Source organism: Scylla paramamosain, chromosome 3, assembly GCF_035594125.1.
Source record: "Scylla paramamosain isolate STU-SP2022 chromosome 3, ASM3559412v1, whole genome shotgun sequence".
Taxonomy (NCBI): Eukaryota; Metazoa; Arthropoda; class Malacostraca; order Decapoda; family Portunidae; genus Scylla; species Scylla paramamosain.
This window is the reverse complement of record NC_087153.1, coordinates 8,695,001-8,715,000: the sequence shown is the minus strand read 5'-3', so window position 1 is coordinate 8,715,000 and position 20,000 is coordinate 8,695,001. Positions and strand designations below refer to the sequence as shown.

Below are 20,000 nucleotides of genomic sequence, written 5' to 3'. Positions count from 1 at the left end.
TTCCAGACAGGACGGAGTAGCATGTGCCTTCATTAACAAATAAACGAGGTAACATATGGTCACAAGCCTTTGGTGGTGGAAAAAACTGATTCACTCTTCTTTTGGACACGGAACTGACAGTTAGGGGCAAAATGATGATCCGAGGCGTGGGTGCGGCGCCCTCACCCTTCGTGTTCACACCCTCGGCGGCGGGGTGTCTTGTAGCGTGGGCGGTGGGTGTTAGCAGGGTGGAGGTGTGGTGCACTGCAGAGCTAACCTTCCCCTGGTTACAAACACTCGATACCTGTCTAGGAAATGCGCTGTCCCTCACTCCTTTGGGAACAGCGCCTCAAAAATTCCTCTGCATCGTGAACGTGTTCTGGTTCCACCCCGTCAATCCCCCCTCGACTTCGCTGATGCGTTGCTAAGGGTGCGTGGCGCTGATAAAATCGTCAGTTATCTTATATCGGAAATATCTCTTGTACGCAACTGCTTCGGGACGTAGGGGAAAATTGTGAAAAAAAAAAAAAAACTCCATGTGGTGCTTCATGTGAGGCTGCAACAGGTGACCGCAGACTTTTTTTATATAGCTTCAGTTCAGGTCTTTTTAATTTTTGTTATATATTAATATATTCGTAGTATTACCCTCGCCAACACAATGTAACCTATATCTCGACGTCTTGGTGAGAAAAATCGGTTTACAGTGTTATAGTGATGCACAGTGCCTGAGGCTCTCGACTTCATCGCTTCTTGGTAAAAGTTTAACTTTCAAAGAGTTAGAAAAAGAAAAAAAAAAAAATTCCAAACTTGCGCTATTTACCAACGACACTCTTGGGTTAGAGTGTTGCCTCTTTCTGTCCGGGCGTTATTTGCCTGCCTGGTGCGTCTGGTCGAAAACATTACACCCCCAAGATAAACAGTTAGCAGCGCGTTGGGTGAACGGGGCGCTGCTTCTCCTCCCGAGAGCAGAGCCTCGATAGTTTGCCTGCACATGAAACTGTGGGATATTCAACATATGAAGTTCTTGATTTGAATCTTTACCTCCATAACGAAGGATATCAACGAATGTAGACTTTTCAGTGACAGAGTCTAAAGTTTTAATTGCATGCAAGTAAAGAGAACAAGAATCGCTTGCTGACCAAGTTTTACCCATGCGCTTTTTATTACTTTTTAAAGTTGTGGGCAGGCCGGCGCGTGGGAGGCCCCTGTGAGGGGCGGCAGGCATTAATCAAGACGTATTGCTTGCCTCGCTGCCTTCACGATGTGCCTTTGTTGCCATCTCCGGAAACTATGGAAGTCTTCTGCCTCTTTTACTGGCAAAATTAGGAAATTTATTCAGAGACGAATGCTGCTGTCAGGTGACATCCATCCCTAAGAGGGTTGTGCCTGTGTCGCCTCTTTATGCCAGTCACCAAGTCACCACACCGCCTTGTCCTTGACGGCGGTGCTTTTTCAGTCCCTCATTACTTTCCAGGCAAAGATTAAGACCAATAAGTGCATACTGAACAGCATTGGGGTTTCGCGGTGTCTCAAGGCATCTCATGGCCACAGTAGTGTAAAACAAGCTATAATGAAACATTGCAGCTTAGAATTTGTTAACTTAGCACCTGTAGTAGAAATTAATTAATATCGAGTTGACACGTCGTTCTTTCGCCTCGAGCACCAGACGCAGGCAGACCATTGTGGCAGCCCCCCCTGTTCCCCGCCGCGGCCGCGGACCCCTCCAGGCACCGCTCCCGTAATATTACACCAGATATTTGCATGTGAAAATTAGTAGGACGCTTCTAATATTGGCAGGGGCACCGTTAATTTTGGAGGAAACTGTGATTAAGAATAAAAGGACACGCGATTGGGACGCCTGGACATGGTGTGTGTGTGTGTGTGTGTGTGTGTGGGTGTGGAGGAGGGTGGGTGTGTTTAATTCACTGATTGGTTTGTCAGCTCAGGATCTCATCAGAAAATTTTTTTTATAGTTTATTGTTGTTGTTATTGTTGTTGCTGATGATTATATGATATTTTTTTCTTTTTCTTCTTTTTCATGTTCTTGCTCTTCTGGTTCTTGTTCTTGTTCTTCCTCCTCCTCTTCCTCCTCCTCTTCTTTCTTATTAACATCACTAGTTATTTTCCTATTTCAGCCCGAGGGAAGGGAGCGAGGTGAAAGGTCCGGTAAATGGAAAACGTCAAGGTGTAGGAAGAACAAACACGATTTACATAAAAAAAAAAGAAAACTTATGCAAGGAAATGAGAGATGAGTGTGAAGGAGTCGATTTGCATGAAAGTTATAGGGTGCAAAGCTCGCAGGTGGAGAGAGAGAGAGAGAGAGAGAGAGAGAGAGAGAGAGAGAGAGAGAGAGAGAGAGAGAGAGAGAGAGAGAGAGAGATGAAACCACCCTATAAATCTGAAAACAAAAGCTAAAAGATCAGTGAAACAAGGAAAAAGAATTACAGTTGCAGCAATCTCTCTCTCTCTCTCTCTCTCTCTCTCTCTCTCTCTCTCTCTCTCTCTCTCTCTCTCTCTCTCTCTTTCTCTCATTGTGTGTGTGTGTGTGTGTGTGTGTGTGTGTGTGTGTGTGTGTCGTGATGGTCAGACGACTTTAATATCTCAGCGTGACATGTCCACCTCCAGAATTCATCGGAACCTCCTGACATCCCGAGGCAAACTTTGCTGTGAACTCTCTCTCTCTCTCTCTCTCTCTCTCTGAAATCACCTTGACGTTTTGTTGATACAGGAAGAAAAAAAATGCACATAATCAACCGACTTTTTACGACCACGCATTTCTTCAATATTATACACCTAGTAAAAAAAAAAAAAAATGAAAAAAGTAAATAAAAATCTTACAGGGTACATTTTTCTCCCAGGAACAAAACTTTCTTTGGAAATATCCCGACTAATATTTGTCCGTAAACAGAACGCTGACGGGGCAGTTCTAGTACTTGGAGGACGTAATCCCCTTGTGCTGTGTTTACTGTGGAAATAACCCCACAATGTAGCCAAGAGTACCTACGGGCAGTGGAGTGAACGGTGGAGGGCTGTGTTGTGTGAAAGGGGGGACGGCAGGTCAGGTGCTGGAAAGTGATTGCTATAAACGCTCAGCTCTCCCACCGTGACTATTTTTCAAAGGCCACAGGGATGATTAGACGGGTTTGGAATAGTGTTTCTCCTTTTGATATGTAGAAGTCTTGTTAATCTGTCCCTAGAAACATAAAAAACATCCTTGAAATCCCGTGTAGCTTCAACTAGTAGAGCCTTTTGAATGTATTGCAGGTGCGGCGTCGAAATGCTTCAGAATATGGTCCAAAGACTGGTGATAGACTCAATAGAAAGGGACGCCATGCTAAAGGAGAGTAGGTGTGATGACTCATTATTACCCGTAAGCAGAAACACTCTGTTCTTTCGTTAGGATTGTTTTCAAAATCCACAAAGTTAATTACTTGTGTGTTCAATGGTGTTTTAGCCATTGATGATGCTGAATACCTATTAAACTCGTAGTAGAATCGTGAAAATACTCTAAATAACTTCAATTGCCTCCCATAAAGCACGTTGAAAGTAATCGTGATATGACGCTGAAATGTTTGAAAATTCGGGCAATGGAAAGGGGATGTGGGGTGGTAGAAACTGTTATAACACCACTTGGTATTTGCATTGCTGAGCGTGGGCTTGGTGGAGCATTGAAGGACTGTAGCAGGACTGGTGACATAGCTGTAGTAGAGAGGGGAAACAGTGTCGGTATGTTATGTTAGGGGAAGAGTGTTTACCTGTGCTGCCACGATGTAATGCTGTGCTGCTGTGGAGAGTTTTCATGGTGAGAGAGAGGTAAAATAGATATAGATAGTTACATAAGTAGAGAGAGAGAGAGAGAGAGAGAGAGAGAGAGAGAGAGAGAGAGAGAGAGAGAGAGACTAACAAAAAAGGAGAAAATTCAAGTTTGTGCCGCCGTGTTCATTTGGTTAAAAGTTTCCTTCGCCTTCTCACAACACAATAACTTTGATGTGTGCAGGACATAATCTCGTTACAGCAACACAGTCTCGCACACAGAGGAGTTCACAGGAAGACCAGGGAAACCTTGTCTTCATAGAACTCTGCACCTCCTCCCTTCCTCCTTCCCTCCCTCTCTCCCTCCCTCCCTCCCTCCCTCCCTCCCCGCGGTGCTCGGTCCTGGCAAACGCTCCCAGCCGCATACTTGACTTGTAGTTCCGGATCGTCCCTGCAGAGATGTGGCCATTCTAGGTGCTACGATCGTCCTTGTGTCCCATGACTTTATGAGCGCTGGTTAGAATAGCGCCGCGTGTGTTCATTTACGTGAATTGGCACAAACATGGCATCGGGACACTTCCGGAATTAATCTGGCTTTCATTTTGGATTTTCTTTTCTCTGCTTTACTTTTTTTTTTGTGGGAGTGACAGATTAACGGGCTATTCTTATTCTTTTTTTTGTGGCATCCTTCATGCATGAACAGGTACGCTCGCGCGCGCGCGCGCGCACACACACACACACACACACACACACACACACACACACACACACACACACACACACACACACACACACACACACACACACACACACACACACACACACACACACACACACCTAGAAACGGTGCGGCAGCTTGATGGACGGTGGGTGATGGTAATGTGTGGACGCAAATTTGAAAAGCAGATCCACGTAGGAGGCAGGATTGGCGGAAACACCCTACCGAGCGTCGTTGTTAGTGAGTGGGGCAGGCGTAGGATGGGAGGGACCTTCGTGGGGAGGATTCCTATTCGTTCTAGTGGTAGGCGAAGGGAAAGTGAGAATAATGCATCTGAAAATTTGGACTGTAGGAAGAGAAATGAACGTGACGAAGTGAAGGAGTGTTTGCAAATGCCTTGAATGCATTCAGGCAACGAACGCTGGTTATGCGGACTCAAAAAGCTCAACTGGATGGGGAAAATAGGAGAAAATAAGGGAGATTACCTTAAATGTAACTGTTATTCAATACGCAAAAATAATTGTCGATAAGCTGTTCAACTATACATACTGTCGTGGCAAAAAGAGTTAGTTCCATAGAAGAGAAATTGTATTTGCAAATTAAGAAAAGGAGGGAGATAAAGTTAATGTGATAAAAAATACCATAAAAGCGTGCGCGAGCATGACAAGTTAGACAGCAACACTGAGTTTCCTCTAATTCACTTTAGAGGTTGTGTTATTTGGCAGGTGACTACGGGCGGAGCGTATCGACGCCTTTGTCTTGAGGCTACTGCGGTTACTGGTGGCTGATATTCATTCTCTGTGAATAAACTGACTGTCAGCGACCAGCAGCTCGGGAAGGGATTAACACCCAGCAGGTCGCATCTTATTCATTCATAATAACGCGTACCTGCTACATACATAATTACCTGCATTTTCCTTCACTGGAGTGGGTGAGGTGTGGGATGTACCGCAGGGTGGCGGAGTGTGTGGCTCACCTGCCTTTCATACTCGCTGAGGAGAAGGGATGCATTGAGACTCCCTGGGTTTTGAGCGAGGAACGTATAGCCACAGCATCCCTGGTGGTGAGCATTGCACGGTGCGTATCCCTGTATTGCCTCAGGACCGACCGAGCAAGACGGGAGTCAGCCTGGCATTGCTTTCACTCACAACACCTTGTCTCTTGGTCGATGGTGATGTTGATTGTCTCATTTTTCATTTTTTTTTGTTGGCCACTATCTTCATGTGAAGCAAGTACTCAATGAGGCAGGCATATATTCCCTTCATTATTAATACTCTGAGAATGTTCATATTATCAGTTATTTTGTAGTATAATTTAGGGATAGTACACAGTTTTTTAAAGACTTGTTCATATTGAATATAACCAAACAATAGTATAAGTAGTCTTATGAGTATATGAGTTAAATACAAAATATCCTTCTGTATTTGTATAAGAAACATGACTGATAATATATGATGACTGAAAATGCTGGCTGCAGTAATCATACAAGTTGGAATGAATCAGCCCTTGACTCGGCGCTGCTTTAAGGCAGGGAGAGCTTTGCAAACTTCAATAACGCCACCAAAATCACATTTCCTTTCGAGATTGAGGGAGCCGCTGCCTTGCCCGTCCAAACAATTGGCTCATCTTAACGCTCAGCTAATCTCAGCTAATCTCAGGATGCTGTTTGCCGTGCAAGCGTGTTGAGAGAGCGTCGTGCTGACTGTCGCTGCTTTCAAGGGGAGGGAGTGGGGGATGTGGGATGGGGGGGGTCGAGATCAACACCTGTACCAGTGTAATTCCTGTTTGTCTAAATCAGCTTGAATTAATGCAGACCTGTGTAGGTGAGCGGGTTAAGGGAATCACTTGCAGCGATTACAGGCGTGCCGTCCCTGGAACACCTCAGACCACAACTGTACATTTTATTATTGAGTTTACATGCATCATGCGATTTCTTTTCTATTTGATTAATACTCCTCTACCTTTCCAACCCTGTCCAACTTCTCACTGTTTTTAGCCACGGTCCCAGACAGGGGGCACCAGCAACTAAGACGGATGTGTCCACCAATCACGTGTCCTTTCCCAGGTGAGGTGAGTTGGACAAAACCCTCACAGCAAGACCCGCGGCAGCTCAATGAAGCCTGCGGCGGTCGGTACAAGCACTCGTCTTTCCCTTTTTATTGACGCGCGTTGGGACAGGCGGAGGGCTGTCAAATAAATGTAGCAATAAAGCCCGCTGACTGTCGCCCAGAAAAAAAACAAAAAAAAAACTTGCGCACGAGGGGAGAGAGAGAGAGAGAGAGAGAGAGAGAGAGAGAGAGAGAGAGAGAGAGAGAGAGAGAGAGAGAGAGAGAGAGAGAGAGAGAGAGAGAGAGAGAGAGAGAGAGAGAGAGAAATTTGATTTCATTTATTTTTTTGAGGCATATCCTTCGTGTAAATAACAGAGCGCATCAAGAAACTCTCATACTCTTCCTGTAACATCCACACTACTTATGAGATATCTTAAACGTTTTGGTTTCTCGTGAGAATTATTAATTTCCAAAGGCTACAGAGACGGTTGTATAGGTTCTCACGGGTGTTTTTCTTATTGATAATGTAGAGTTTTGATAGACTATAAAACCACATACATACATAAATTATGTACATACATTCATACATGTACACATCTACATAGGAGGTTTCAAGACACTTATCCTCTGATACAATATAATATAATAAAATACAAATGCATAACAATAAAGTAAAATACAATGCAAATTACAGTACTTTATAATATAATACAGTACCATGCAAATACGTTTCAATACAATACAATACAATACAATACAGCACAACGACATCCAATGCAATTCACTTACAAATGCAACACAGTACAAGACAATACAAATACGACACACACAACACATCAGCAGGAGTAGACAGACTCATGGATAAGCTCCAAATTGATACGAGAGTAGAAATGTAATTTTTACAAGTTTTATTTATAATTTTATGATTCTATATACTTGATGTTTTCATGTTTCCGACGTCTCAATTATTTTCTTTCATCTGACTGCTTTCCACGTTTCCATTCTTTTCTTGTTACAGTCTTCCTTTTTCTGGTTTATACCTTTTGTTGTTGTTGTTGCTGTGTTCCCATTTCTTTCTCTGGTTGTTATCCACATTCTCTAATTTTTTTTCTTTTACCTTCATATTTTCTCTTGCTGACTTTGTTTTTTTCCATGTCCTCATTTTCCTTTTTCTTCGAGCCATGTTGTTTCCTTGTTCTTTCTCTCCTTTCTCGCATTTTTTTTCAACTGGCTGCTTTTCCTTTTATTCTTTTAATACCCCCCCTTTTTTTTCCTCTGGTTGCCTCCCACATTTTTCCAGTTCATATTTTCTTTCCCCTGTTTTTATTATTATCCCCTTTTCGTGTCCTAGTTTTGTTTTTCATATGGCTGCTCTTAATTTTTATTCCATGTGGTTTTTCTTCCTATTTCCTTTTCTCCTTGCCTGCTTTCCTTTTCCTTCTTTCCATTTCATGTCCTAGTTTTTTTTTTTTTTCATATGGCTGGTCTTGATAATTTTTTTTTCACGCATTGCTTGTCTGTCTGTCGCTTTTCCCTCACCCACCCTTGGTTGCCTTCCTTTCCTTCTTTCCACGCCCCGTCCATTGAAAGGGGAACCGCTGGGGAGACGCATTGCACGCCCGGGAAGAAATCGCTAAAGAAAGTGAGGATGAGGAGCTCCAGTTTATTACTTCTCCTAGAAACGAAATTAAGTGGGAATTCACATCTTCAAAGAACCTCCGCCCCAGTTCCTTTACGAAGCAAAGTCACAAAGCCAATGATCCTCTCCAGCCTGCCTCCTTCCATCTTGCAAACCTCCCACTTCTCCATTCTAGACCTCCACACTTCCCGTTCAAGCGTCCACACTCACATTTCCAGACCTCCGCACAGAGTTGCAGACCTTCACACTCCACGTTCCAGACCTCCACACACACTCACTCCCAGACCTCAGCCCTTCCCTCTAAGTCTACCTACTCCCTTACTCCCATTTTCCATTTTCGTTCCTTTTCCATTCCACAATACTTAGTTTACTTCATTATTCTCCTCCACCTTGCCAGCTTCACTCTTTTCTTTCCTTTTTTCACGCAGCCACACTCTCACCTCCTCCTCCCAGCCATACTTCACGCTTTTTATTTCGTTTATTTACTGTTTTTTTTCTTTATTCCACCATATTCCTTTTTTTTCACATCCTTCCAGCTCGCCACTCTCTGCTTTCATTATATATATATATATATATATATATATATATATATATATATATATATATATATATATATATATATATATATATATATATATATATATATATATATATATATATATACAGTAAAATCCCTCTCATCCGGCATTCGAGTATCCGGCAGCTTCAAGTATCCGGCACATTTTTCCCCGAGCCTTAAAATCAATAAAAAAATCAATGTGTACACATGAAATCGATTAAAATTCCCGCGCGAGGCATACTTTGTCCCCTCGCCACCAGAGCGCACTACTTCGCGCCACCCGCGGCCCACTGAACTGTGTTTACTCAGTGACTCAGTCCCGCCTGTGCACTGTTTATCGCCTGACGCCTTCATCATGCCTAAAGTTGTAGAAAAGAGGAAGCGTGTTGTGCTTACACTTAAGCAGCTGATCAGATCAGCTGCTGATTAAGATCAGCTGATCTTTGTTATGGTAAGATGCGTGAGTGTAGGGTGGTGATTGTGGACATAATTTCACTTCTATTCAAGTATCCGGCAATATTCAAGTATCTGGCATGTCGGCGGTCCCGTTGATGCCGGATAAGAGGGATTTTACTGTATATATATATATATATATATATATATATATATATATATATATATATATATATATATATATATATATATATATATATATATATATATATATATATATATATATATATATATATATATATATATATATATATATATATATATATATATATATATATATATATATATATATATATATATATATATATATATATATATATATATATATATATATATATATATATATATATATATATATATATATATATATATATATATATATTTTTTTATCATTCTACCACACTCCTTTTCTTTCTTTTTCGATCTTCTCCTCTCACCCTGCTTCCAACCTAGTATCTCTCTCCTCCTACCCTTGTTTCGTCGTACCACTCTCGCTTTTCGCCTCTGATACACCCTACAGTCTCCCCACTCATACCTGTCAGCGATCCATCACGATACCTTGTGATTTGTATTCTGAGACATTTCAGCGACCTACTCCGATTACTTTTAATTAACAGGCTGTAGTTGAAGTTAGTGTGGTTTTTAAGGGTGTTTTCATGATTTTGTCGATAGGTTAACGAGAATTATACATTGTCAATAGGTAGAACACCCATGAGACCCTTAAAATTCTTGAGACGTTTCGGTGTCCCATATCGACTACCTTTAACAGACTGCATTGGAATTCAATGTGGTTTTTTAAGCGTGTTTCCATGATTCTCGTGATAGTTCAACAAGTTTCTACAGTGTCAATAGGAGGAACACTCGTGAGGACCTGACTTAACATCTTTGTAGATTTTGAAAATGGTTCTACCTCGACTATTTTTAGCAGACTGCAGCGGAAGTCAGTGGGTGTTTTCAAGGGTGTTTCCATGAATCTGGTGATAATTTAACACGTTTCTACACTGTCAATAGGAAGAACACTCGTAATCTCCGTAAACTTTGAAAAAGAATCTATCTCGAACACTTTTAATGGACTTTAATGAAAGTTACTGGGGTTTTCAAAGGTGTTTCCATGATTATGGTGATAGTTTAACAAGGGTTCCACACCGTCAATAGGAAGAACACCCATGAGGACCTGAGTTAACTTTTTAGTAGCCTTTAAAAATAGCTCTCATGACAACCTAAGGTGTTTAAGAATAAAAGCCTGTCTCTGTTGAAGAATATTAGTCTGTCTCTGCTTTAGAATACGAGCCTAAATACGAGTCTGTCTCTTGTTTAATACGAGTCTTAGTTTTAAGAATACAAGCCTCTTTCCTTGCCGTCGCAGCCCCGTAACCCTCAGCGCTTCCCTTCCTCGCACATACCCTCACTGCACTCTGGAACCACTCCGGCGTACTCATTAGATAATTGCATTTACATTGGACGAATAAGTAAACAAGCTGGTTATTCCATTGCATTTCATTTTAATATGCAAGTATACACTACGCTGCATTATATTAGGTTACATTACTGTGTCCTAATGTGTTTATCTCCTTTCTCTCTGTTCTTTAGTGATGAGGTTATATTTCTCTTACCGTGTCTTCTCGCCAACCTTGCATTACGCCACCAGTGGGTTTCCTTCACGTTTGCCAGCGACGATTGAAAATAAAAAAAAAAGGGAAATGACTGGTCTCGCCTCGTGTGCATTAATGAACGCTGTGAATATGTATTTTGAAGCGTTCGAGAGAGAGAGAGAGAGAGAGAGAGAGAGAGAGAGAGAGAGAGAGAGAGTAACAAGTAAGACTGATGAAAATGCTATTAGCTTAGGAACATGGATAGAGATGTGGAAGGGAGAGAGGGGGAGGGAGGGAGGGAGAGAGCGAGTGGAGGAATTAAGCCGGTGTGAAAGGGAGGAGAGAGCGAGCGAGCTGGTGGGACGGTGAGTGCCGGGGACATGTAGAATTGTGTTCGGGGATACAGCGGGAGGGATATGAGGATTGAGGTAACTTAAACTTGGTCAAGGGAACTGGGAAATTAATCTACCTGAAGGAAAAGGAAATATGGTAAAATAATTGAAGTAAAGGAAAGGAAAAGCATTGAAGGGAAAGAAGACCAGCTAGGAGAGCTTCAAGGCAGGCTAGGAGGCTAGTGGTGTCTGCAGTATGGAGGGTATTATGTAGATACAGTGAAAGATGTTGTGGAAAGCAATGGAGAATGGAGTGTTGAAGGTGTCATCATCATCATCATCATCATCATCATCATCATCATCATCATCATCATCATCATCATTATTATTGATCATTGAATTAATTGTAGTAATTTCTTTCTTTGTAGGTACGTGTTGTTGTAGTTGTAGTAGTAGTAGTAGTAGTTGTTGTTGTTGTCGATGAAGCTTCATCTTCACTGTAAGTATTAGCAGCTCCCTTTCTCCTCACTTCTTAATCTTTCCCTTTCCTTCCACTTCCCTCATTTATCATTTACTCATTTCCCTTCCCTTTTCTTTCCTCCTCCTCCTCCTCCCACACACACACACACACACACACACACACACACACACACACATATATATATATATATATATATATATATATATATATATATATATATATATATATATATATATATATATATATATATATATACACACACACACACGCACGCACGCGTTTACGTATTATTGAGACACCACAGCAATCGGAAGCGAGCCTAATTAATAACACACAACACTCACCCACACAGACACACTTGCCTTCGCGATGAGTTAGTGTATTAATTTAGTAATCAGCAAATTAACGTATAAATTGCTACGCCATTTATTGATTTAACTGGACACGCTGCTGCTGCTGCTGCTGCTGCTGCTGCTTGTTGCCTCGTGAAACTGTGGCCATTGTTACCTTTGTTGTTATTGTCATTGTTATCATTGTTTTCATTGTGTTATTGTTGTTATTATTGTTTTATTATTGCCATCGTTATTGTTTTATTATTTCTATTGCTGTTGTTGTTATAATGATAATAATAATAATGATAATAATAATAATAATAAAAATAATAATAATAATAATAATAATAATATTATTATTATTATTATTATTATTATTGATGTTGTTGTTGTTGTTGTTGTTGTTGTTGATGTTGTTATAGACGGAGTAGTAATAGTCGTAGTAGTGGTAGTAATAATAATGATAGTGGTAGTAGTAGTAGTAGTAGTAGTGGTAGTAGTAGTAGTAGTAGTGGTGGTATAAATAGTAGCAGTAGTAGTTATTGTTCCTGTTATTAATGATTATTGTTCCTGCTCTTGTTTGTGGAGTAAGCAAGTCAGCCACCAAGGGATAATACCACGCCACAGGTCCCACAGTCTACTTTGGCGGTGGGTTCGTACAGTACAAAAATATTTGGAGAAACATCCATTTTACCTTGTCTCGGACTCTGCACGAGAAGCGTAGATATGCTGGATCATCGCTTATCGCTCGGAAACATTTTCCAAACCATGAAGGGTCACTGGAATCTTATCTCAAAGTTTGCCGTTGTGAAAAAAAAAGGAGACAAAAAAATAAATAAATAAATAGGAAGAATGGCTTAGCATCCTTTATTGTGTATTTTTTGGAGGTATTCCTTAGATCTTTTTATTCAATTCTTTATGTATATGAAAAAATGTTAAAGGGAAAAGAATAAAGGAAGAAAGGAAAAAGAACGAAAATATGCTCCCAGAAACGTTGGGTAGTAAAAATACTTATAGATAAGCTTGGGAAACTTTTTTCTTCAAGGTAGAGAAGGGTCAGTTTGTCTTTGTAGTGACTTTTAGAGATAAACACGCGCTCCACAAACAGTCCTGCTGCGTCCAGAATTTTGTTATTGCGAGTTAGTAAAGATAAAGAGACTGTGCGCATGTAAAGCCATAAAGCCATTGGTATATTTCTAAATTGGGAAGAAACCTTGTATAATTAGCTCTTTCTATTAAAGTGTATATGTGACAGCACTTCAGCATAATTATTAGATACAAAAAAAAAAAAAAGAAAGTACGCTTATAGAACCACAGATTCACTAGTAGAGTTTAACATTGGAAATAACCTTGCACAGTGAGCACAGTTTATGATAGTTTACAGCTGACAGCACTTAAGCGTTATTATCAAAGACACTAAAAACAGAAGGTACTCATATACAGTAGAACCATAGATTCACTGGTACATTTTTGCATTACAGAGGACCCTTACATAATGAGAGCTTTTATGAGAGTTTAGAGTTTACATCTGATATCATTTAAGCGTTGTTACTGAAAAATAAATAAATAAAAGATAAAATAAAATAAATAAATAAAAACCGAAAGTATGCATGCAGAATCATAAATTTACTTGTAGAATTTAAGTTTGGAAAAAAGAAACTTACATAATGAGCATTGTTTATGAGACTTTACACGTGACAGCACTTAACGTGATTACTGCAGGTATTAAAAACAGAAAGTACACATGCAGAACCATAGAACCACCAGTACAATTTTACATTTAAAAGTAACCGTACATAATGAACACTATTCTGGCATGAGGGCCCAGAGGCAGCTGTGTAATACCAATGTACACTGAAATGAATTGAATTTCACTGATAGAGGGACGCAGGATGAGGCGCCCCTTTGAGCCTCAGGAACATTAGCAGGCTCGCCTCCCTTGAACACCTTCCTTCCTCAGCCTCAGGTGTGCTCGGTTACGTCTGACTTATCATTGCACGTGCATTTATAGATGGATGGATGGATGAGGGAATAGACACAGATAGATAGATAGATAGATAGATAGATAGATAGATAGATAGAGAGAGAGAGAGAGAGAGAGAGAGAGAGAGAGAGAGAGAGAGAGAGAGAGAGAGAGAGAGAGAGAGAGAGAGAGAGAGAGAGAGAGAGAGAGATATCGCGAAAAGAAGTATTGACCCAAACAAGCAGAGGCAGACAGGTGAATGAAACACACACACACACACACACACACACACACATACATACGTACGCGCTTTGACAGGTGCGAGGAACGGGAAAAAAATAAACACGAACCAACTTGCAGATTAAGGCAGACAGCGCCCGAGAGGGAAACTGTGTCTGGGAGCACGGGAGGGGCGGCGGGAAATTGACACCTCGCCACACCACCCTCTCCGGGAGATGAGGGTGAGGGACCTACCTGTAGACTTCCCTTCCTCTTCCTTCCCTCCCTTCCCCTCCCTTCCCTCCCTTCTCCTCCCAGTCTGCAGCCTTCCCTTCCCCTTCTAGTCTGCAGTCTTTCCTTTCCCTCCCAGCGTACAGCCTTCCCTTTCCTTCTCTTCCCTTCCTTCCTCTCTCAATTTTCAGTCTTCCCCTCCCCTCCCTTCCTCTCCTATCCTGCAGCTTTCTCTTTTCCTCCTTCCCTTCCCTTCCCTTCCCTTCCCTTCTCCTCCCCTCCCCTCCCAACTTGCAATCTTTTCTTCCCCAAACTTCCCCTCCAACGTACAGCCTTCCCTTCCACTAAATCCCCTCCCTCCTCTACCTTCCTCTCCCAACTTGTTTTTTCTTGCCCTTTCCATCTCGTTTCCCTAGAGTATGGGGGGAGGTTATTTGGTTACCATACGAGATTTGTACTGATCAGAGTACCTTCTTAGTATGGCGGAGAGAAAAAAGAGGATAGCGAGTGAGGGGGAGGAAGGGAAGGCAGAACGGCAGGAGAAAGGGATAACTGGTGAAGGGAGGCCGGAGAGGAGGAACGGTATTAGTGGCGTGAGGAATGTGCTAATGAGGGAAGGAAGGCAAGGGAAGAGGGCGTTGGTGAATGAGGTAAGGAAGAGACGAAGGTGTGAGTGAAAGGAGGAAGGGGGGGAAGAATGCATGTTACTGAAAGAAGAAGAAATGAGGAATATGCTAGTGAAGGAGGAAGATGAGGGGGAGAAAGGAAAAGGAGGGCGGTGGTAGTGGAGGGAAGAAAGTGTTAGGTTAGAGAGAAAGGTGCTAATGAAAAGAGAAAGGGATAGGAGAGAAGTTTAATGAAGGGAAATACTCGACACCTGCTCAGTTATTAACATCCCCCAGAGCTAAAAGACGGGAAACATAGAGCGCGATCACAACACGCTCAGGAGGTGCCAGGAGATGAAGTCAACACGGCAGAGTTCCACGAATCAACAGAACCTTAGATCAGCGACTGAGAGGAAAGGTGATGAGGAGAAAAAAAAAAAAAAAAAGCAAACAAGAGGCCACGTGCACGGTCGCCTGCCTTGCTTTCCGCTGGCCGCCTCCACCTCAGCGACACTCAGCATCTAGCGGGGGAGGAAATCCTTGGGGCCAAAAATCAAGGAAGGCTCCAAACTAAAGAGGATTCAGGATTTAGGTAACCAGGTTTCCAGTGACGGAGGAAACGTGGATGGCTGGACAAGAAAAGGAGAGAGAGAGAGAGAGAGAGAGAGAGAGAGAGAGAGAGAGAGAGAGAGAGAGAGAGAGAGAGAGAGGAGAGAGAGAGAGAGAGAGAGAGAGGTGTTGGATAAGGCTTATGCATTATTTTTCTTTTCCAGCACGGTAACGGCATAAAAAATGGAATGGTACTTTTACAGCAGCGGCTTCTAATCCCCTGATGCTGCGGGAGCCTGGTGGTGAATGGTGGTGGGTAGACGGGAGGTGGGTAACTGGGGCCGGTGGATGGATGATGGATGGTGGGTGGCGAGCTCTGAGTGGATGATGGGCGGTGGGTGACGGGTGGGAGGTGCCAGTCTCTTGGATGATGGGTGGCAGGTGGCAGGTGATGAGTGAATGACTGGCGTGAGATAACTAGCGGTGCATGGCGGGTTAGCAGTGGGTGACACAAGACCTGCAGGACGTTGCAATAGAAAAGTTTACGCATACACTTAGCATTAACTTCAAGTACTTCAACGTTTAGCACGCAGACTTATACGAGCGCCTGCAAAGCTTACGGGACGGCGCCGAGGGATTCTATACTTGAACCTGAGTCCACTGCAGTACAGCGTATTTCTTAATGAGTCAAGTTCACAAGCGGTAACTTTAATGGCCTGTGAAAACCCCACAACATGCAGTACCTGTGGCCGTTTGCATGAGTCGTTTGTCTTTATTATTACCGTTAGGTCGTACAGGGTTTGGCTAAGTAAGGTTGTGTTATTAGGTAAGGTTAGATTAAGTAGCGTAGTGGAATTTGAGGTAAAGTAAGGTTGATATAGATAAGTTTAAAGTGGGTTAGATAAATTGAGTTTAGGTTTGGTTAGGTTAGGTTAGGTAGCATAATGTAACGTAATGTGATGTGGTGTAATATACTGGTAAGGTTAACGTAGTAAGTTTAGATTAAGTTAGATAAGATAAGGTTAGGTTTGGTTAGGTTGAATTAGATTGAGGCTTTGTTTGGCCAGCTTAAACTTGCGTCTTAGTTGTTTTCTAAAGTATTTTCCTTCACTTTTCAGTATATTGGGCAAGATCGTTGTTTTAGGCTATAGCCGGTAGCACCAAAATAGAGTAGCTGTAGGTGAGTTATTCATTAATACATGTTCTTCCAGTGTAGAGATTATTATTTTCTACTTCATTTTGTACCAAGCTCCCCCTTCCAATGTAGAGGCTATCATAGAGGCTGTTGTTAGAGGTTATCATTAGATTTTATGATTAGAGGTTATTATTGTATATCAAAGTCCCCCCTTCCAATATAGAGGTTATTATTAGAAATTGCTGTTTTCCCCGTTTATTTTGTATCAGGTCGCCCCTTCCGATATTGAAATTTATATATATATATATATATATATATATATATATATATATATATATATATATATATATATATATATATATATATATATATATATATATATATATATATATATATACGAGTATATATATATATATATATATATATATATATATATATATATATATATATATATATATATATATATATATATATATATATATATATATATATATTTTTTTTTTTTGTTTTGTTTTGTTTTGTTTTGTTTTTTTTTGTTAGAGGTTATTATTTTCCCATTTATTTTGTATTAAGTCGCCCCTTAACTCAGAGTACCAGATCAGTCAGCACACTTCTTTAGTTAAGCGCAAATTGCCTCAGTGTTGCGGCGGCTCTCATTATCAGTCAGCCAATCAGACGGTTCAGCTGGAGCGTCTCATCGTTTCGCCACACCCATCAGTATCCCAGTCATCACACCCACACACCCTAACACCTTCTTCCCTCCCAGCCTCGAGTAGCCACTCATCACACCCATACACCCTCTCACCCTCTCCCTTCCGCCAAATTTCCCATTGCCAGGTGTTGTTCGCCAGGTGTGTCCGTCAATGCACTATTCTCGGAAGCTCTCTCTCTCTCTCTCTCTCTCTCTCTCTCTCTCTCTCTCTCTCTCTCTCTCTCTCTCTCTCTCTCTCTCTCTCTCTCTCTCTCTCTCTCTCTCTCTCTCTCTCTCTCTCTCTCTCTCTCTCTCTCGTCATAACTTAGTCCTCCCTACTATCGGCTCATCTCACTCCCGGCTCCTGCACCTGCACCCACTCAGCCTTGCAGGGGCCGCTTCTCGCAAAACCTGCAGGCCCACTGTTACTCTTCCTCGCGCGATAATTGAACACTTGCACGACGAGGCTGGGTTTGTTGGACTCACATTTGAGTTCATATTGCCTTTTATTTTACCTTTTGGAGACTTCATTCATTAACCAGGGGGGGGAGGGGAATGGAATAAATGGCCGGTGAGCTTGACTGGGTTAGATACAGTTTCCCCAAAGAATGAAATTTATATTATGTAAGCTGTTAAAAAAAAAGAAAAAAAAGCAAGTATCAGACAATTATTTTCACCTAACGACGCATTCACGGTTGTTCTTGGGTTCTTAATATAGTAAAAGAATAATAAATAAATAAATGAATAAGGGAAAAAAAGTAAATAGAAAAATAACGTCTTAGAAAACTAGTAAAATATATATCATTTGTCTTAATATAGTAAAAAAAAAAAATCATTAGTTCATATATCAATCTCAATTCAATGTATGGGCACGAAACTGGACTAGGTGGTATGACTACTCTCGGGAAATACACAAAGAACATTTACACGAATCCCAAACATTTTGCTCTTTATCCGCTACGTTAATAATTCCTTGAGCGAGAGAAATAGCAGTGGGTAGAAGAAATACGAGCCAAGTGTTACAAATACCCTCCCTGCTGTACTCTCATCACACTAAAGCACTTCAGAGTTTATACATAGCTACGTTGACCATAAAGGGTAAACTGAACATGTATTTCGTTTTCTTCATCAGCGTTTCTTGCTTTACATTGCGCCATTTCTCTCCTAATTAATTATTGTTCTCGCAGTTTACGGCCTGCAGTTATTTCCTTTTAGTGTTTGCTCTTAATTTTCTCCGTAATTAATCTCGCTTCTTATATTTGCAGCGCCACTTCCAAGCTTCTCCTCGCGCTGCTCTGGGAGTGAATGCGTATACATACAGACTACTAAAGTAAGCAAAAGTAAATATATAAAGACTAGTAAAGTAAGCAAAAGTAAGGAAAACGTGATAACTTTGGGAAATAAATGAGAGTTTGGAGAATGCACGCTCACACACATATTAAACACACACACACAAACACACACACACACATACCAAACTCTCATTAAAAAAACAAAAAACAAAACATACATAAAGCTACCTACACTAATGTCTCTCCCCTGTTGATTCTCACTATTTTGCTCATTGCTACGTATTCCTATTCAAAATACAAAATTCACACTCGTCCATCCGAACTCTTCCAGATTGATACGTGCTATCGATGTTCTATTTGATTTTGTATTATTGTATGTTTTGGTGTATTTGTCCACGTGTCGGCAGTGCTCCAGTAATGACTCAGAATTATTTTTGGGTTTAGTGTCATGGCGTCAGTTATTTTCGTTTTTACTTTATTTATTTATTAATTTTATTTATTTATTTTTTATTTATTTTTTGTCGTTGTTGATTAGCATGGAAATTTGCTAGCATGATTTTGCCTTTTGGTGTGTGTGTGTGTGTGTGTGTGTGTGTGTGTGTGTGTGTGTGTGTGTGTGTGTGTGTGTGTGTGTGTGTGTGTGTGTGTGCGTGCGCGCGCGTGTGCATGTGTGTGCGCGCGCGGCGAGTGACAGAGAGAGAGAGAGAGAGAGAGAGAGAGAGAGAGAGAGAGAGAGAGAGAGAGAGAGAGAGAGAGAGAGAGAGAGAGAGAAACAAACAAACAAAAACAAACAGACAGACAGAGAGCTAGACAGGTGAAACTCGCACACCTCTGTATTAATCACCACCTGTTACACCTGTGATGGGTATTTCGTGTCTCTCCGGTGCAGGTGAGCGAGGAGCCCACCGCGGGGAGCAGGAGGAGGGGAGAGGGGGGAGAACGGAAGAACTGGAAGAGTGGAACGAGGGGAAGGAGTAAAGGATAAAACGGGGTACTTGTCGAGGGGAGGGAAGAGGAAAGGAGGGGATAAACAGAGGGTAGGGAGAGGGGAAAGAAAAAAAGGTAGGTTAAACTGGGAGAAGGGAAAGGAGGAAAGAAGAGGATAAAAAAGTGGGATGAGGGAAGAGGAAAAGGGAAGGATGAACGGGAGATAAGGAGAGGGGAAAGGGGAAGAAATGCAGGATAGACGGGTAGAAGGAAGAGGAGAAAGGCAGGAAGGGATGATAAACGGGGAGCTTGGAGAGGGAAAGGGAGCATGGAAGGGGAGAGGCTGAGGGAAGGAGGAAAGGAGATAATAATGGGGAGAGAGGCTGAGGGAAGGAGGCAAAGGAAAGATAAAGGGGGAATAGGAGAGGACTGGTAAAGGAAAGGGGAGGGAACTTTGGGGAGTGGGAGAGGCAGTTGTTGAATGTCACAGATGGCGAGTTAA

General features: G+C 41.6%; 1 protein-coding gene across 8 annotated transcripts in view; it reads left to right on the top strand.

The window, feature by feature from the left end:
• LOC135089876 (uncharacterized) overlaps positions 1–20,000 on the top strand; it is a 148,483-nt gene that overhangs the window by 92,091 nt on the left and 36,392 nt on the right. The window contains exon 3 of one of the 8 annotated variants that reach the window (XR_010261683.1): positions 18,545–18,564. The exons of 6 other annotated variants lie outside the window; for them this stretch is intronic. The gene's annotated coding sequence lies outside the window, so the exon portion shown is untranslated. Of the gene's footprint in view, positions 1–2,114; positions 2,136–18,544; positions 18,565–20,000 lie in introns of those variants that run through there. One more of the 8 variants, XR_010261682.1, reaches the window with a different exon arrangement.